We start from the raw sequence: 5,849 nt of genomic DNA, 5'->3' as shown, positions 1-5,849 counted from the left end.
AAATGTTGTGTATTACCATAAAACAAAAATATTATGTCAAACATAACCTTTTTGAGGATCCACATGCACACGGGGTGACATAATTTAATGAAACATAGTCAACTTTTTTGCAACACAAAATCACTCTTCACTCACCGTTTTCACCTCCTAAATGCAAGCAACTATGAAAACAAATGATTAAATTTAGAAAAAAACACCCTTTATTGAAAATAATAATATAACTAAAATTTCATCATACATAATTCAGGTACACTGCTATAGGGAAATAGGTTGCTAATTGAAAGTATCCACCACATCATTTTCCTTGTCCGTTGCTTGCGTCCATGTTGCACAATTGTAACTACTCCCTCCGTCTCAAAATTCTTGTCTTAGATTTGTCTACATACGGACGTATCTATTCATGTTTTAGTGTTAGATACATCTGTATCTAGATAAATCTAAGACAAGAATTTTGGGACGGAGGAAGTACAACCATAAACTTGTAGTAAAATTTTAAACATACAATATTTTTTTCATGAATACAGAGTTGCAATTGCTGCAAAGCGACTTGAACTACAGTATAAATTTCACATCACATGATACAACATGAAGCAACGTTAACCTAGAAAAGAGACAGCAGGCAACCTACATTTATTATCAATAGATAGAAAATATTTCACTTTAGAAACAAAATAATTTTATAATCTATACATGCCCATGATCTTAACACATAAACATATTCAGAAATAAGCCCAGAACAAATAAAGTGACCTCGCTATACATACAGAATGAGCGCTTCTAGTACCGACAACTACATAACCTCCACAACTTCCATAGTAGCCTAGGGCGTTGGGCACTTGAAGATTTGAAAGCCTGGCAAGCTGAAAGCTACATGCATCACAAAAAAAACATCAGCAACTTATTACACAAATAACCAAAGTTTGAGATACATCGTTGCTGCTTCACAGTCAAGGACTATAGTAACTGTAGATAGAATTTTGGTACAAAGGTTGTGTATCAGTAATAATCTAAAAGGGCCCAAACTATAGGGTAGTTCTAATTTTCAAGTCATTCTAACGATTCCGGTTTATTTTAAGATATACATCAGATGGTTCCTATTCCCTAAATTGCAAACCCAATGTAGCTCCATGTCGCTGTTTCTCACCTCCTCACTCACCGAGCAGATCAAGCAGCAACACACAAGTCTCACGGCTGTTCTATCTCTCCATGTGTGTCACTCCCATTTCTCACTAACAAAACTAAAAAGAACATGTCCTCTCTATCCTTTATTGTCTACAGAAGGTCTAGTAAAGTATTGAAGGCTACATCTCTTGAAGGAGAGATAACACTCACAATATTGTAGGCTACATATATTTCATGATAAAGAGCCTGTGTTGCAATGCGATAAATCAAGACACAATCGTCTTAATTCAAATAATGTGCATCCCACCGTGTTGCAATGATAAAGAGCCTGTGCGTTGCAATGTGTCTATATATAAGGATTATAAATAATGTGCATCCCACCGTCTTAATTCAAATTAAATAAAATTGATTGCTCATTGGACTTACGATTACATGACACAATCTTAGAGGCCACAATTTAATCACAAGACTTAGTTTAAATTTAGCGATTGAAACATCCATTATCCAACACTTAAATACAAACCGTGGCTCGGTTTTGGTTTGAAATTTTATTTTAGTCATAAATACGTGCAAGCACAACACTAAATTAGAAATGGTTCTGAAATTAACATGGCATTTGACTGTTTCGGTAGAATACATAAACCATTTTAATCTAAATAAAACAATGAACAATTACCAATATAATTGAGGTGCTTAGCCACGTAATCTATGATCTGCCTTGAATTGCATTGCAAAAAGCCTCTCCACATCTACTATATCTAAATAGCTAGCCCCCACTACTAGGAATTCTCTTGCTTCTCCTTAAGCCACATCACCCGAATTAATTTAGCCGTTGGATATACTAGATCAATCAACAATATCCATTCGATCTACACACTAGAGCTGATGCACAAACAACACATTTACTAACGGCCACATGCATGCAAATGCATGTAGTGACTGCTGTGAGTGTTTTAATCAAGACAAAAAACTGACCCATGCATGCAACTCATAGGCGTTCGTTTCATACTCAAGTGCTCTATGAAAGAAAAGTGAGGCGTGCTTTCATATTTATTTTGTTTTCGTCCAAATTTGAACTTATACGTAGATACATGCATTTATTTATTTATTTGTAAAATACTGATAAACAGATTATCTTACTACAGCAGAAACTATAAAGACACTAGCTAGGTCGATTACTTCAATGCAATTTTTATTTCATGCAAAATCCCGCTGCAACGCGCGGGGCACATATCCTGTAACAAAGCATCACCAATAATCTTTACATTTATGATAAAAGCATATCCCAAGGTATTACTGTTGGCAAGCACAGAACAAAATCAAATATGAGCGTTTTCTACCATGCAGATCAGATTGCAATAAACTACCGTGGATTACGGCAAATGCATGAGCTTTTTGATCGAGATGCTCACCACTAATTTTCCTCGGTAATCAAACAGTATGGCATGCAAACCAGAAAGCAGAAAATAATTCAAAACCTCAAGCAAATATACGTCACTTTCTTAGCCCCATCTCATTTGTACAGACTTCTGATGAACGAAATAGGATAAACTTGTACAAGAAAGGAGAATGTACTTACTTAATTTGATGTAGCAACTTCTATAAAGCAGATGATAGGGAAAACAGGAAATGCAAGGAAAAAAATGCAAGCAAGATGCAAGTAACAACAGAAACTAATTCACGGAGTTGGATCCGCATCTTGTGAACCGGCTTTTGGAAGGGGTGGAGGCACCTACCTTGAAAGACAGGGAAAGTCACGCAAATCTATGTCATTCTCTCGGTCCAAACTCCTCTATACAGACTTTCCGATGAACATAATAGAACCAACCCACGTGCTTTTCTACGGAACAATCGCCGGTTTCTAGAACAATCGCATGTTGCATGATGTTTACATTAGATTTCCATGAAAGGTCAAGTAGACGTAGACAATGCTAAGGGAAATAGCTTCAGTTGTTCAACTTTGTTTTGCTAACACTTCTAATTTCTGAAGGACCATGGCTACTCTAGTAAATAACACTACTACAAACCCCAAAAGATCTCTTGGTTTTTAACCAGCTGATTCAAAGACCGAGGGAGCCGGATTAGAGTTTTTTGGTCCTTGTGGCCCGTTGTATGCATACAATTCACGTATTTTTGAGACACACCATACCTTCATGAATGAAAAGTCAATCTTGCATTTTCGTCAAAATAAAGATCTCTTAGTTTTTAAGGAAACAATCTAAAGCTGATATGTAATTTGAAGTATGAAATTTTTATTACTCAAACAGTATATAGTATCTGCTAAATATGCATAGTATAATTATACCTCAAGTAATGTGCTGGCAGGAAACATAATGTTTTCAAAATGTCTGTACTATGATAAGGAACCTGCGCTCAATTCTGCAAAGGAAAGGCACCCTCCGTCGATCCGCCATGAACACCACTGGCCATCTAAATGCTCTGACCCACGGAGGAGAAACGAGCAGTTGAGAGAAGCATAATTATAGGAAGTGTCTAAACTACGCCTGCCGTTGCTTGCCTGAAAATAGATCACATTTTCGTAAAGTCTGGGTGTGTGACACATAGTGTAGAAAATCACATGCATGCATGCACTCATAATTATAGGAAGTGTTTAAACTGCACGCATACTTGGCCACCCAGATTTAGTTGAGATGACAAGAACATGCATGCACACACAAAACTGGTATTAGTATTGACAGGGTCACCTTACCAGAAGATCGACAGTATAAGCTTACCAAAAATCTACACGTCGATAACCATGTACCGGAGAGACAAATTGATTATGATATTACAGGCTCATTTGTGTTTCGATCATTTGGATGGCAACTTAAATCCTTTTATGCAGGAGTTAGAAATAATTCAGCTAGCTGATATCACATCCTCTTAATATTGTTCTACAAGAGTACAACACTTACATTTTGATCGAGGCCACAGGAATATTATCCAACAGATTGGGCTAATGTCTGATTTTCACCAGAAACTCCATGAATCGATCACCTTGCTGAACAACCCAAGTCAGTAACAAGTGATAGCTCAACGCTGACAGAGAAGACAATAGCCCAGACGTATGCCGGCATCCAAACCAAAACTCTGAACTTTTGCCAACCAGCACGTATACTACACACGTAATCCCCAATCAAATGTAGAGCAGAGAGGAGGAAGGAGGAGGGGATGAACTCACCATTGCCCGTCGTTACCCGTAGCAAACCACCACCAGGGATCAGGAGACGCGGCCGTGGAGGAAAACGAGGAGAAGGCCGGGGTGAGCTCCTCCATGGATTCAGCGGCGACAACCATGTCCACCTCGCTGGCGTCGTTGGTGGTGGCCAGGGAAGCTGCGTCGGTTGTGTCCACGGCCAGATCCGTGGAGCACGACTACGGGAGGTCGGAGAGGGAGAAGAACGACGAAGGTGGAGGTCCCCCTCCATTGATCTAGCGACGGGAACGGATCCAGATCGGGGCAAAGGCGATGTTCCTCCTCGATGCAGGGCATGGCCTTGCGCCGCTCCTCGCTGCCGCAAGGTAGCAACGCCCTGCCACGGGGTTCCGCAATGGCGGCGGCGTCATCGTTCCACGAGTCGGGGGCCTCCCACAGCCGCTCCACCCACTCAGCGACGCGGCCTCCCCACTCCCCTCCTCACTTCTCGCAGCACAAGTCGGCGGCTAGGGTTAGTCGCAGGGATGGAACGGCGAGGAGGTGTTGCGGGGTCAACAGGGTAGACAAGGTCGGAGCCGCGCTGGTGGCGGCCGACGCGAGAGCCGGATGGCGTCGGCCAGAGTCAGAGGTGGGGGGGGGGGGGGGGGGGGGGGGGGGGGGCGAATATAGCAGAGAAAGAGAGAATGGAGGCGGGGGCTAGCGGGAGGAAGGGAGGGAGGCGAAGGGGATGGCCTACAACTGGCGGTCTTGTTTCATATTAGTAATCTCTGCTTCTAATGTTTCGTAAATAATCTCTATTTCTCTATTATCTATTATACTATTAAAAGAGCCAAAGGAGGGGCAGACGAAAACTGCCCTTCACGTTCGGCGAAAAAAAATATAGTCCACCTAGGAAAAATTATTGCTTAGCTTACACGTAATCTTTGGATGGGAAAAATTATTGCTTATGCTTACAAGGGAAACATCACGTAATCTTTGGATGGGTTGTTCAAATGCCCATAAACATCTCTATCTCTACTACGTGCAATACCTGACGAGGTTACGGCCGGTCCCGATCCTAAAATCACGCACATGATTTCCTTCTGTGCATGACTACCCGTCCCCCATGATCTAATCGGACGATCTGCTGCAGATCCTCCCACTCTCCACCCACCCCCAATTTTTCCGTCGCCACCCTGGCATCCTCCACCTCCAACCTCCTGCTGGCGGCCGCCGTCCTCAGCCACGGATCGAGCACGCCGTCTCTCGCCAGGAGGCATCGACCACGAACTCACTGTTAAGGACGCTATCGCCGGTCGAAACAACTGCACATGACGAGAGCTCGGACCGCCGCCACCGCCAGCCGCTCCTCCTCTGACGGCCGCGAGCGCACGCAGCCGCCGCCGCAAAGACGCGAGCGTGGGCCACCGCCGCCCGCCGCTCCTCCTCTGATGGACGCAAGCGCAGGCCGCCGGCCGCTCCTCCTCTACTGCCCCACGTACGATGACGCCCCCGTCTATCGTCGCACGCGTGGCCGCTGACCTGATCCATGAGCTAGAGAAGCCAGTAAGTTTCCTCTGTTCTTCGTTCA

At 43.1% G+C, this 5,849-nt stretch overlaps 1 long non-coding RNA gene across 2 annotated transcripts; it reads right to left on the bottom strand.

Moving 5' to 3' along the window:
* Positions 1 to 596: 596 nt before the first annotated feature.
* LOC109768288 (uncharacterized) lies at positions 597 to 4,970 on the bottom strand. Of its 2 annotated transcripts, XR_006669883.2 has the most exons (3): positions 4,304 to 4,970; positions 4,038 to 4,123; positions 597 to 3,640 (listed from the first exon to the last, which is right to left on the bottom strand). It is a non-coding gene; the product is annotated as an uncharacterized lncRNA (long non-coding RNA). The 2 variants fall into 2 exon arrangements; XR_006669882.2 differs by having other exon boundaries at positions 597 to 4,123.
* Between the last annotated feature and the right edge of the window lie 879 nt (positions 4,971 to 5,849).

Source organism: Aegilops tauschii, chromosome 2 (assembly GCF_002575655.3).
Source record: "Aegilops tauschii subsp. strangulata cultivar AL8/78 chromosome 2, Aet v6.0, whole genome shotgun sequence".
In the NCBI taxonomy this organism is placed as follows: Eukaryota; Viridiplantae; Streptophyta; class Magnoliopsida; order Poales; family Poaceae; genus Aegilops; species Aegilops tauschii.
Note: the sequence above shows the minus strand (reverse complement) of the source record. Positions and strands in the feature narration are given on the sequence as shown.